Raw genomic sequence first — 14,676 nt, 5'->3', positions numbered from 1 at the left:
TCAAGAAATAAATGTTGCATCTCACACGCAGCTTGAATACATGAATAAGTAGCAACAAGTGTTTCGATATTCTTTACTAAAGAATACTGAATATTTTTCTTTTAGAAACAAATTAAAAACAAAGTTGAAACAATTCCCCATCAAAACCAAAAAAATGTTTTTTTCGTGTTCAGACTGTAACCTGTGCCTTTTTTTCCTTTTTCCTTTTTTCCTTTTGATGGGTTTTGAATATAATATTCTGTGACCAGTGACCAGTGTTATTAGTATTAGAGGCAAGAACAAACACACCTGATCATTAGGTGGCTCTGTTGCTACTTCTGCATCTTAATGTCTGCTTTGGGAGGGCTGACTTGTGAAGCTAACTCCTTCAGGATTTGGCTCATAAAGGATCAGTGACTTCTAGCATGCTCTAGAGTAGCAACAAGGGAAAAACCCGGTGTTGCTAGCTGCTATCTCATCTTTTTACTTCAGGCAGCACTGGGAAACACTGCAAGGCAGAATTTATCACTGGGGACAGAGGATCAAGAGAGCTGAAATTAGAAAAGACAGTTTGGCTGCTTTCAGTTCAAGTGGAAGTATTATGAAAAAGTGTTCCGAATTATGTCACACGGGGCAAATGTCACTGCAGTTAGTAAGAACTTACTGTGCCAGCAAATGTCAGGACAAATTACACAGCAGGACAGGCAAGATGTATGTCACATTCACTTCCAAAAAGAAAAGGCTTCCCCCCACTGCCAAGAACCTGCTCCCATTTCCAAGCTGATTTAAATCAAATTGCTCTTATTCAAATCAAAACAGCATAGATGGAGTACTACAGTGACACGATGCACAGTTTTTCAGATCCTTCCCCACTTGCATGGATGAAAGGCTTTGATTCTCTACCACCTTAAAACACCATCACCTCAAGGCTACTGAGTTGTGTATGTAAATGGCTGCCTGCAGCTTCCTGAAGGCACTGCTTACTATGCTGATGAAAAATGTCTCACTGTCCCTATGCTCCTGGGTCGTACCCATCCAGTCTTTCTTGCCTCTTTGATCATACATTCTTTGCAGAAAGATGCATTTTCTCTTTATGTGGGACCCAACATAGCAGAACAACTGAGGTCTCATCAAGGCTAGAAAAGTGAATAATAGGTACATAAAATTCAGTGCACCAGAAAGGAGGAAGACAGGACTAAGTCATCAGCAAAAAATTTTTTTTTAAATTTAAGTATAAGAAAGTCTTCTGCTGGACTGCAAACTCCTAGCAAAGTGAACTCATTTTGATTCAGCTAACCTTAGTTTAAAAATAAATGTTTTAATTAAAAGTTACCAGTGCTTCAATATGGAGAAAAATATTGAGAAAAAAAATGTCCTTATGTTCTACAGAGGAAATAAACAAAAAAACAGAAAACCCACAACAAAACTAGAGCTACAAAATATTTGGATAAGTTGAAGAAAATGTTTATTCCATTTTTAACTTTTCTAATCTAGGATTTTCAGAGGTTTTCAGGCCTTTATTTTCATGACATGAATATTTACTGAAATTCACCTAGTTTCTTGTAATATTGGAGTATTTGTGTTGGGTATAAACCAGAAGGTCATTTATTCCTTCACTTCCTAAGCTTTGTCTGGTTTCTCAGTCATTTCTCAGGCAAAACTGGATAAACATGGCCAAAGGGTTATCAAGAATAATCCCCACAAACAAATCACAATTTAAAAGCTCAGCAATTCAAAGTCTGGCTTTGATTTAAGCCACTATTACATCCAATTATTTTTTCTATCCAAGAGCTGCAGGCTACCATCAAGAATCACTATACAACATATACTATATAAACTATACTATATATACTCTACCAATACCAAGAGTCACTGTAGTAGAACATCTCGGGTGCTTTAAAGCAGGGCATGCACAGCACTGAAAGATCAATGAAGTTTTAGGTGAAGACCAAGATGGTTCACAGAGGTAGCTGAGTTGCAAGCTCACATTTCCACACAGCAGCACTGCAGGGATGACAGCCTTTGGCAAATGAAAAGTAACAAAGCAACTCTGAGGCTCTAACAACATTTCTGCTGTGAAGCAGCACCAATAAATCCAGTTAACTAAGACACTGCAGAATACTCTGATCTGGTACATTTTTCTTAGCCACTAGTACAAGTTCTCAGATACTCAGATACTCAATTTGTGTGCAACTCTGTCATTGACTGGTGTTCTGAATGGCTGGGCTTGAGCTATGTCTGTGTAAGCACAATTTGCCTCCATGCATTCAGCCTCTATCCCCAGAAGGGCTGCTGCAAGAATGCAAATCCTATTTGGAAGGATTACTTGCCACGCAACAGCCAGAGGCCCTGTCCAAGGCTGGGCTTCCTGCTGTGCCAAGAAGCACAAACTCAGGAAGCTCTGATCCAGAGAAGGACATGATTACAGCAGGCAAGGTGGCACAGGAAATGGCATTGTCCCTTCTCACAGGCAGAACCAAAGCTGCCACTCCCCATGCCCCTGCACACACCTGGTGTAAAGGTGTTCAAACAGAAAAGCACAGACCAGCAGGCATTTGTACTTGTGGGAGCTGGCAACAACTGGTGGCAAAACAAATTCCACAGGGGCACTTGAGTGTGGACACCAGAGGTTACACAACCACCTGGTAGACGAAATAAAACTCTCTAGAGAAATGCCTGTTATCTAGAACAGATCCTACAGTTTTTTATGATCCATGTACATTCCTTCCTAACAGGAGTTGTGGAAAATTACTGGAATGTCCCAAGTGCTCAAGTGTTTGAATGTGTTCTTCCTTTTAAGTTGTATCTGCCTATTGCTTATCTTTGCATTTTCTGAATACTTTACACTTGTCATTCCTGTTATTTCAGCATGCAAGGGAGCCCCCCCACTATATATCTACAGGATGCAGTGCCACAGTCTGTTACATTCCCCACCTAAGGATCTCTTCAATTTAGTTCTTCCACAAAAGAAGGAGACTGGTTATCTCACACTTGTGGAAATGGCAGACTGATAACACTGGTGGTCATGTTTCCATACAGAATAGAAGCAATGGCAGAGCACTGCACAGGATTGTTCCCTTATCATTTAACACTGGCTGGGGAAAATGGAGAAATTAAGAGTTGCACTGACTTGAGCTGAAAGTCCTCTCTTCAGCTGCTCTGGGTTAAAGCAGAGACCAGCTAAGCCCAATTGCAGATGCCTCTTTTTCCAACTGCTCAGCTGCTTGATTTGAGCTCTTGAGTAACACAGAGCTGGTATGGTTTTGCATTTGCTTTGTAGTAAACTTGTCTTGATCCAAATTGTTAAAATATGAAGTCCCACATAGCCACTCCTCAGACACGCAGAACTACATAATCTCGAAAATGAGAAATTTTACTTTAAAACAAGCTCAGTTAATGTGTTTCTCAAGTGTTCCTACCAGCTTCAAGTAGCTTTTTGAAATTCTGTTTTGTACCTTCCCTGAAAGTAACTCAGTAAAGGAAGCATTCAGAGTAAGTGAGATTATATCTGGGCATCAGGCAAAAGATGCTCAGCAAATCTATCAAGCTCTCCACCACCTTCCGTTTAGACCAGTAAGTAAATATTTTTACTGGTAGAGAAAAAAAAAAAAAAAGGAAAATCAAGCAGGTTTTGTAAACAAACCATATACCAATCCTGAAAGTGAAAAATTAAAATTGCACAAAGAAAACAGCAAAACTTGCATCTCCAGTCAGAGACATGTTATGGCATTTAGTTTAGAGACCTTTTCTCCTGATTAGCTGCTAAACTACGTACAGGTTTCAAGTCTACTTCAATCTACAGCAATTAATAAGCACATAAAAAAAATGCCTTAGGTGAGCAGGAAGGTCTTCTATTAGCACATGCTAAAAATAGACAACCTGTAGAGCTATCTGAGCAGGTACTTCATATAATAAAACTTTGAATTTTACAGGCCCCAAGGATCCAAATTTATCATTGGCTTTTGAAGCTTTAGGCTTTTCTGGGTCTGCATATCATCCACTTATGTCATTAATAACTGGCCACAGTTATTAGCAATCAGCCACTAGGCTGAACAAGCTTTGGAGAACACATCCACTACCATCTTGGGCAGTGCCACAAAAGGGAGCTGGACTGCAATGAAGAGACACAAACCAGCAGAGAAATCCATTTGTGCCTTACCTTGTAAGGGGAAGAGCAGATGCCTTCAAACATATCTATATCCACACAGTCCATTGGTTCAGACCTTCCTGGTGATCAAAACTCTTCCAGCTTCTTGCTTTCTTATTTTTTAATCTGCCAGCTGGTGCAACCTGTAAATTTACAGAAGTGGGTGTATTATTCCAAGATGTTTATTCATCTCATTTTATAAGACATTCAATTTAAATACATATGGCTCTGTGCCATGTGGGCTCCTATTGCTCTCCAGAGCTTTCAGTGTAATGGATTACAGACCACATTGTTTCTGTAGGTTATTGATTTTTGGGTGTATAAGTAGAAGACTCTTTAGGATTTCTTTGCAGACTCAGACTTTCCAGACTGTCACATTCCATATGTGTATATCCTACAGATTTCCCAACATGCTCCTAATGTTAAGAAATTCAAACACTTAACAAAAAAACATGGCACAACTTGCATCTCCGAATCATCAATTTCTTTGTTAATTTATCTGTTAAAGGTTGTTTCTTGATTCTTGTGGAAAGAGACTAAATTCAATTGAAATACTAGTTTCAGAATAAGAATGCTACTAATCTGAGAAACTGGAGGTTGACAGACTGGCCAAGATTTATATTCAGCAATCAAGGTAATAAAAAAGAAAAAACCTTCCCAAAAAGTGACCCTGGCCACTTTTCAATGGTTTTTAGGAACAAAATGAATTAGTGGGACAGCAGGAAAATTCAGTAAAAAAAATATTTTTTTTAACTACTCAGGGAGTCACAGTGAGATTCCTCAAATGTATCCACAGCTGCAGTGCCTTCCAGGTATCTAAATTTGGTCATCGGAATCAAAAGGATTTCTGAAAACCAAGCAACAGGTTTTCTGCTTGTACAGTTTTCCTCTGTGAAAGCTATGAGGGAGTCACTTATATATGCTTGACTCCCCCACTGCACTGTGTTCAGCATATAGAGCATTACCTTTGTACCTGACACCCTTCCCCAGCATCTTGATCCCCATATGCAGGATCCACAAGCAGGACACATTTTCATGGTAGATCTTACAAAAAACATATTGCAGTTTTCATGGAAGTTCAATTAAACAGCAGAGTGTAATTATCTGTTTACTGGCAGACAGGCAGCCCATGTTAGTTCAAGAGCTGCTTTGCTGGGCTGTATTCAACTGCTCAAACAACTGTTTCATTATGAGATTTCACCAGACACCCCTGGCTCCAGCATCATGGCATAGAAAATGGGATGCATATTTGCTGCTTTCCACATTTTGGCTCCTGCTGCTTAAAAGCCGTCCCTGCTCTCTACAGAAATTGTTTATGAGTATTTCAAAGGTTAGTATAGCTTCACGTATATGGGGTTTACAGTATGCATATCCTCTGTAGGCTGCTCTCTCCCTCCCTTTTTATGATGGAAAATTGAAAATTAATTCACTGCAGTCAGAATGTCTAAAAATCCTAAGTGGTGAAACTTTATACTATATGAACCACTTGTAGCCTTACATTCTGATGTAAATTCTCACCATAAAGGGTGGCACACAAAGCCACCCCATCCCTGCATGCCACACACTGATGGCACATGTTATATCTGGTTTGATTGCTATTCAAACCTGAAACTCTTGATGGAGCCAGAAAAAGCCTTGATCCTGGGACATGTTTTAAGGGATCTGTGCCTCTGCCTTGATGCAGACAGATCTCAGATCTGAAAGGTCACACACAATTACCCAAGAATCCTTGATTTTCAATCTCAGAGAAATAACAACATTACACAACATTTTACTCCCAACAAGTTTCAGGACTTGGTTTCTATGAAGTAAAAGGTTTGTCCTTCAGAAGTACTGAACAAAATGACAGTCATGACCTAATGTAGGGAAAAAATACAACACACACTCTTGCAAATTAAGCACCACAATGCAAACTGCTAGGAAAAAAACCTGAAAATGCCACACTACGCAGGTTATCTGAACATTTGAAGGCTATATTTGTATTCAACCCCTGGTTTGGACCTCTCTAATTAGAAGAAATCCACCTTCATGACAGTGGAGCATGCAGAGACTGGCATGAGGAAGCAGCTTGCATTGCAATTCCACTATATATTACAATTTCTGCAGCATGCTTGTGCTGGGATTTTGGCATAATACTGTGTTACTCTTTCAGAACACAAATTCAACATAATGTCAAATACAATGTAAGTAAATACTTGTACTTTATACTTATACCTTATATTTTACTTCAAATAAGTAAATCTGGTCTTAGCAGATGAAACCCCTCCTGCCATCTCAGGCCTGTTGGATGGACCAGGGCCTGTAGGTCAGGAGAGGCAGTCAGCATATTTATTGTGATCAATCTCTGTTGCCCTATAACACCAAGGAGTCCTAAAACAAGCAGGGTTCTGACAGAGGTGAGTGGCTGCTGTCCCTTGAATGGTGGGTGCTTCGAAGAGGATCTTCACTGAAACATGGACTAGGACAACTCGACTTGGCAGAGAGGCAGCAGGTTAAGAAAAGGGACATCTGAGACACAGGCCTTGGCATGTGCCTGGATGAAAGTAAAGAGAATTTTGATGGCATGGTTCTAACACCTTACCATGGATCACACTTCTGGTGACTTTGAAAAGGAAAACCATATTTTTTGTTTCTTGGGCGACTTTCAATCTTCCGGAAGAAAAAAACCAAAGTACAAAGGGTGGACAGATACTGCTCCATTGACTTTGAGTGACCTATTTACAGTGGATGTGGGCATGGGCTAATGATAAGGACAAGCAGCAACTACTCCTGAGCTGGGAAAGACTCCCAGTGGTTGGAGTCTTTGTGATTTCCAAACACCAAGGAATTCTATGCTCCAGTGTACAAGTGTTATGAAACACCAGAATCAACCTCATCACACAACCTCCATTTTACAACCACCATAAAGGACTCTTAAATGTAGTCCTGCACCATCTACTCTAGAGGACTACCACTAGATTAAAATATGAATGCCAGTGATCCTCTAAGTGACCACAGAAGGCTTCTCTCACCCACGTCTTCCATAACTAACATATCATACTGGTGGCTTGTCATAAAATTATTGTTGTTCCTTTAGGAATCATGATGTTTTACTGAAAGGCCATTCCTGGAAAAGCCTGCCTTAATAAGCTTGATAAGGCAAAGTGAGCTGCCCAGCCAAACCTTTTATTAAATCACACCAAAACTGCCTATTTATGCCATTGCAAAGACTGTTGGAAATTCCTGGCTGCCCTGGAAGCGTATGTACCAACCTCAGAGGAAAAACTCACACATCCTTGTTGATTCATACTAATGTCATTGTTTACAACGACAGGATGCATTAAATCCTGCTTCAATTACCAGGCATAAAAGCACTTGTGGGTTGACATGTGGTCTTCCCTCAATAGCACTATAATGGGGCTGAGGTAAACCAGCCTGCTGCAAACAGCATAATGTCTCCAGATGCCTGCATTCCTCTGCACGCCCCCACCCACCTCCCACCATGTCTCCTACTCTTTTCCCCTTGTCATTTTCTCTCCTTCCCACCTTTCTGTTTAGCCCTCCCTCTCCTTTTGTGCGAGCAGAGGTTGGAGGGCAACTGGCTAGAAAAATGGATTTACAGAGCAAGACCTGGGACTCTCAGTGGACAAGCTGACCATAGACAAGGAGAATGCCCACGTGACAAAGAAGGAACAGCAAAGAAGAGGAAGCCAAACTCTTCTCAGGGGCTCACTGAAAGAACAAGATGCAACAGACACAACTGAAAACACAAGCAACTGCATTTAGACAGAAGAAAACTCTCAGTGTGAGATTGGTCCAACACACATGCAGGTGACCCAGTGAGGCACTGGAGTCTCCAACCCTAGAGACTGGAGTCATTCAAAACTCAGCTGCACACGGTCCTGTGCACTCTGCTCTAGATGTTTTGAGCAAAGGGTTGGCTACACAACCTCCAGAGGGACCTGGAACCTGAGCAGTTCTACGACCCTGTAAACAGAGCCCTGTTCCCAGATTTACTTAAGTCTTTTTTTAAAACAGGTTCACCATAGTATGTTACTGACCTGGCCAAATTACAAAGTTGATCCTGAACAGTGGCACAAAGATCTCAGATGCGTTCTCCACATTTCACAAATGGAACTGACTGATGCAAAAATGACTTTGAAAATGTACCCAGATGTTAGAGATGCTTCTTACTCTAAGAATCACGCTGTTTCTTTTATTCTTCTCTTAGGAGAAAAGCTCCAGTGGTCACTGCTGCCTGCAGCAAGATCAGTAGTCCTACTTTCAGCATTTAATGCATTAGCCACTTGTAAAATTACATTTATGTCTCCCCTTTATATCATGCTCCCAAATGGTGACTGCCAAGGCAATTTTTAGCAAATCTTTCCCTCAGCCTACCATCACACTGAATAAAACCTGCTTTTCTGATGCAGAAGAATGAAGAGAAAGCATAGAGAATTCATTGCCATAATAAAGAACAAGTTGGACCCTTACTCAGATCCAGAGAGCTTTTCAAAGGAAAACTGGCAAGCATGCCAGCTCATACACATCTCTCAGGGAATGCTATCAGCAAACCAAAGGTCACAATGAGTGTTTTACCTGTGGATTACATATATCATCAGTGGCAAGGATTACTCAGTACCAAGAAGAGATGTATCATGTTCTTGCTCAAAGAGATGGCTAAGTGCTCTGCATAATTCATTTCCTCCATCAGACAGGAGCAAGAGATAGGTCATTTTTTCCTACACCCATCACTCCTTATTTCAACAGTTACCACACTCCTGTTACTAATGATCTATTGGTAACACCTCTAACCTCACCATTCTGAGTCCTAGTATCTTAAACTCAAAGTCTGAAAAGCTTTATTTATAACAGACTACCAAGCAGATCCAAAGTTATAACCTGGGCTCACTCCTGTTTCTTTTGAAGAATAACTCAGTCTTCAGTCAGACAAGAGAATTGACAAATAAGCTTTCTCTTTGTGGATGTTAAGTTAAAAACTTAACAGAGATTTTCATTCTTCCTGTTTTGTATATTTACTGTGGCCAGGGCTTGCCTCCAGATGAGTTACTTGTAGTTACCCCACAGTAACTGTGCCTAATGGTTTCCTTGAAATAATTCAGGGAATAACAAGATTTTTAGTTCACTTTAATTTCTACTGATTTTAAGCTTTCAATATCTTCAGTATCACAGTCATAAAATTGCTCCCTATCACTCAAAGAACATCTGTCGTACACACCACATTGTCTTTAGTTGTGCTCCACAACACAGCTGAGCTTTGGATGCAAAAACTTAATACTTATTCATAAAAAAATCATAGATTGCTTATTAATTAATTTAGTTTTTTAGTAAGCACAGCCAGGCATACCTGTTAATATTTTGCTCAAGCAAGGATGTCATGGAACCAGTCAGGGAAAGTTTTCTACACATATCCTCTAACTCTGACAAGAATAAATAATTTGCAAACACATACAATAGAATTTATTCAACCAATTGCTCCTATTTACCTGGCAATGGAATAATCCAATTTATAGCATGGCCAAAACTTCTGGTCTACCTATGATACAATGAGCTAGACTGGAGCATGAGTTGGTTTTCATTGATCCAACCAAGGTCTGTGGCATGGCCACCGAGAGGTTCAGCTTAGCTGAACTCTCGCTTTGGGGGAGCTGCAGGCTGTGAAGAAATGTAATCTGTGCTGATTCAGCTTATCTGCTAAGCCAAAACTCAGTCCTGGCAAGACCTCCAGTGGAAGGCAGCACCAGAGGAGATGCTACGGCACAAGCACTTAGGAATATTGCCTGCTGTTGCCAGGAGAGGAAAGATTGCCCAGTGTTTTCGAACTTTTAGAGGCAGTGACAACACATAAAATTTCTTTAATGTATGCACAATATTGCAGATATGTCAGCAGTATATTGAAACATCCATTTTTTTAACAGAAATAAAAGATTTTGCCAATAATAACCTTGTGTTTTTGTTTTATTCTGCTGTTGTAACTGCAGATCTTGGGTGCAATCACATAATTGCATCTCTACCATTGTAACACCTGTAATTGGCTTCCCTCTTTCTTTAATCTCTCCAGTGGAAAGACAAAAGTGCAAACTATTCTACACCTGGCATTAGTCTAGAGAACATCAGTTTACAAGGGTAGAGCAAATTCCATCAGTTCTAATAGGATTAAAGGTATTTCTGCAGTTTTCAAATCCTCAGAAGTAACACATTTTTTTAAAAGGAGTAACTGGTGTTCACACAGTTGATTAGCATGGTCCACCACAATCAGAATAGCTGGTAAGAAATTTAGCAGAATAATTTCACTGCATCTGCATGAAATATTACTTTATGATTCTGACTTACAGTAAGTCTGGCATAAACAAGAGGGGAATAGGTCACTCTGGGACAACAGCAGAGCAGACAACAGCCAATTACTTGCATGTACAGTTTTAGGTCTAGTTAAGGTTTTAAGTCTCTAGAATATCTTCAAACACAGTGTCACTGTTACTATACTATTATCTATCCCTACAAATTATCTGGTGAAAATCATTCTGCAAACATCAGAGCTCACTCTGATGAACTTAATATAGATTTGAACAGTTGCATCTGTCTTCCAGGAATAGTGCTGCAAAGCATTCATAGAAAATGTTTACTTAAATTTTCTTTTTCTTTTGAATTGCATTCCTTAATCTACTGATTAGCACACTTTTCCCTCTCCCCTCATCCCCCCTCCAAAATAAAGGCCAGGTGTAAAATGCCACCCTCATTCATCAAAAGCATGTTCTCATTGCTGATTTACCTTCCCAGACAGTCAAAGGGTCATTTTTAAACATTAAATTGTCAATAGGATAAAGATGAACCGATCCTACTTGCTTTAATTAGCGCCTTTTTCCACAGCAGCCTCTCCATATAAAGGACTCCCTCCCTCCACAGACCTTGAATGCCTGACTGCTTTCTGCAGTTAAGAGAGGTGAATTTTCTCTGATACAGTAGATATTTTGTAGTACTGCTGCACAAGCATGGCCATTTATTCATAGCACAGTTCAATTTCCTTCCCCATTTTCCCCATATAAGTCTGTTCAATCCTTAATTACTTATCCATAGTTGTTTTATCTCTGTTACAACCATCTCTGCAATCTGTGCTTTAAAACATTTTACTGAAACAGTCGTCTGGCCCCTCCTACTATATGAGATAAATATACGAAGGCTATGTCTAGTAAACTGCCTATCACTACTACAACAGGCTTTTTCTGTGGTTACACTTCTAGATATCTTTAAGAAAGGATGCAGTGCTCTACTTTAAATATAACATGCAAGCCACAGGCTCCCAGTTCATTTTGATATGGAGCAGTCTCGTGCCTTTGGCTGAATATTACCAATACACGTCTCTGCAAACTGGTCGCGACAAGCACCTGGTCGTTCCTGCCTGGAAAACAAAAAAACCAAAAAAATCCTGCCTTCTACCCGAGATATGATGCTTTTCACGGAATGATAGATACTAATGTCACCTTCCCTCGCAGCTCCCACCCATTCGAAAAGAGTGGCAATAATCCACATGCTATTTTCACGACGTACCTACCCCTGAAACTGCTTATTCACATATAACCGAGCCCAGTTCGCCGCAGAAGGGCAGCTACAACGCAACGCTCCTTAAACTATCAGCGCTGGCCAGCAGGCTGCCGCCACTTCGGATCACCTCTCGTGAAACAAGAGCAAGAAGACAAACCGAGGAGCGAACGCGTCTCACAAGAGGAGCCCCATCCCTCGCTCCGGAGCTGGTGCCGCCGAGCCGAAGCGAAGCGAGGCGAACCGCGCAGCCCCCGCCCCGGCGAGCAGGAGCCGGGCGCCGCTTCCCGCTGCCGCTCACCTCCCCTTGCGCTGCGGAGCGGGCGGCGGCGCTGCTGCTGCTGCTGCTGCTGCTGTCGCTGCTGCTGCCGGGCACCCTCCGCCGCCCGCTGCTGCCGCTGCCGCTGCTGCTGGCCCGGCGGCGGGCGGGGCTCCGCCGGCCCGGCCTCCCCGGGAAGGGTCCCTGGCTGCGGCAGGGCGGGGGAGGCGGCGGCCCCGCCGCGGGGCGCGGAGCGGCGGCGGGCGAGGCGCGGGCGGCGAATGCCAATGAGGAGCCGCGGCTGCGGCAGAGGCTGCCAGCGATGAGGGGCAGGGTCTTACCGGGGCAGGGTCTTACCGGGGCTGGGTCTTACCGGGATCTGGGAGGGGGCTTTAGCCGTGATTGCGCCAAGAGAGAAGCCCGGGGTTTAGGGGGGGCCGGGCTGGAGAGGTTACATGTACGGCAGGAGCTGTTGGCAGGAATACGGTGTGACAGGGAAATTACAGGTGGCTGCCACAGCGGTTCGCTCCACACGGCCCCTTCCGCCGCGAGCAGTGGGTTGTTTGACCTTCTGGCAGTGTTTTACCACTCGTTTACATCGGGGCTCGTGTGCTGTCAGGGCAACTCTTACAGGTTTGAGTCTGCCTGGAAGAGATCTCCAGAGGAAATTTACTACTGATGAGTTAGGATTTATCCCGTAGGCAAGGGAACGTTTGTAGGGACGTTGGTGCGGCTGAGAACCTGAGCCTCAGAAGTGCAGATCTAGAAACAGTGGCAGCTCCCAGGTCCGCTAGGGTTCAATGTCTTACCCAAAGTACTGCTGCTTCCTCAAAATTTTAAGCCGTCGTTCCTCTCCCCTCATTAGCCACAGTCATTATTGGTTGGTATTTTTCTATATTAACCAATAGAGGGGAAAACCCTACCTTTTTTGGTCAGCCTTAGATTTGCTATTGCTATATAGCTATTATCAGCCAATGCAAACCTGCTACATCTGCCTTCTGATAGTGTAGGCTATCTTACTGTACTGATAGTGTACACTATCTTACTTAAAATAGTGTAGGCTATCTTACTTTTTATTTCTTATTACTTCCATGAAAATGTTGAGTGCATCAGGAATCTAGGACTTGAGAGTGTGAAGTGGTACACAGAGATTCCGGTGTATAGAACCATCACAGAATGGTTTGGGTTGGAAAGGCCCTTTAAAGGTCCTTTAGTCCAACCTCCCTGCAGGGACAACATCAAATAGATCAGGTTGTTCCAAGTTCTGTCCAACCTGACCTTGAATGTTACCAGGAATGGGGTGTCCAGCACCTGCCTGGGGAACCTGTGTCAGGGTTTTACCACCCTCTGAACCTACCCTCTTTTTGATTAAAACCACTATACCTTGTCCTATCCCAACTGGCCCAATTAAAAACTTATCTTTCTTATAAGCCCCCTTTTAGACACTACAAGTCTAAAACAAGATCTCCCCATCTGCCTGGTTCCTCAACACTTCATTCAACAAGCTTTACAATCTTTGTTGACTTCCTTCCAATTAAAGAAAGAGTTGCTGGTGGTGAAATATCACCAACACTGAAACTATGGATTATTCAGTGAGATTTTACTTTATCAGTGTAAAACCAACCACTGCTGTGTTTTTATGGCTTTCCTTTCTTATTTCTTCTTCTGCCCAATATTTCCTTCATTTGCTGCATGAATGGCTGAGTCCATGTTACACACCAACCACTAGCAACATCTGCAGTTAGTTGTTTTCAATCACAAATATTAAATAAATAGGCTAAATATGCTAATGAAGCTGTAATAACAGAGTAACCAATTACTGGCTAGGAAGTGTAAGATTTTTCACCTTCCTGTATGATGAGCAAATAGGTATGAGGAGAGTTCCCCAGGCTGGCAGCCTCAATTATGTCTGCCAGTCTGTGGATACTCTGGTTCATAGTCAAAGAGAAGAGCATCAGTCTGCCTAATCTCCTTGCTGCCTTATACAGGCTAAAGTAACAGCCTGAAGTTAAATAGACCCCTTTGCTGCACACAGAGGGGGTTTGTTTGGGAGAATGTCCATCAACTCTGCTAAACTTTAAAAATTATTTTTTCTGTAAAAGATTTTTCTTCCATAGTTGTTTAATATCGTTCAGGAGGAAATTTCAGCTGCTATGAAAACATTATCCCAAGGTTCACGTAAACCACATATAGAAACCATATTTCAGAAAAATCACTTGTCTGCCTATGTTTTACATACTGAGGTTAACCATTTTAAGGTAGTTCATTTAACTAGCCAGCAATAGATATTTGCAGGTTAAAATATGTTTTCTGAAGACTAAAGTTCTGAAGTTCAGTCACTTCAGAGATCTATGCTTTGAAGAGAAGTTGTGACTTGTCTCTGGTCAAAAGCCAGCAAGCTTGGCTCCTTTGAGGCACTGTAATTAATAAGTAATTATAAAGGACAAATGAAAAAGATTGGAAGTTCTTTCTCACTGGAACAAAATTATTTTTGATGTTATAACTATAGTTACAAGAAATTTTCAAAATCCTCATGGGACTGGTAAAAACACATGACATTATTCATCTTCTACCTAATGAAAATTAAAAAAAAAAAAAGTGTCAAATCAAAATGAAAGTAAATCTTTAGTGCATAGAGAATCCAAATTGAACTGGTTTAGATATAAAGTAAAATTTATTTTTGCAAAATGAATGGAAGTTTTAAAATGGGATGAACAAGGAAGAATCTATACAAGAATTCTTCGTCCTTGAAGGA

General features: G+C 41.5%; 1 protein-coding gene across 6 annotated transcripts in view; it reads right to left on the bottom strand.

Moving 5' to 3' along the window:
- The window catches only part of TMEM108 (transmembrane protein 108), a 161,742-nt gene extending 149,640 nt beyond the window's left edge, over window positions 1-12,102 (bottom strand). For 3 of the 6 annotated variants that reach the window (XM_074539726.1, XM_026799488.2, XM_005481011.4), the window contains exons 1-2: window positions 11,676-11,865; window positions 4,139-4,269 (exon numbers count right to left, since the gene is read on the bottom strand). The gene's annotated coding sequence lies outside the window, so the exon portion shown is untranslated. The other 3 variants (XM_005481012.4, XM_026799487.2, XM_014274914.3) reach the window with 3 other exon arrangements.
- Window positions 12,103-14,676: the final 2,574 nt, after the last annotated feature.

Source organism: Zonotrichia albicollis, chromosome 1, assembly GCF_047830755.1.
Source record: "Zonotrichia albicollis isolate bZonAlb1 chromosome 1, bZonAlb1.hap1, whole genome shotgun sequence".
In the NCBI taxonomy this organism is placed as follows: Eukaryota; Metazoa; Chordata; class Aves; order Passeriformes; family Passerellidae; genus Zonotrichia; species Zonotrichia albicollis.
The sequence above is the reverse complement of the archived record's forward strand: the minus strand, read 5'-3'. Positions and strand labels throughout refer to the sequence as shown.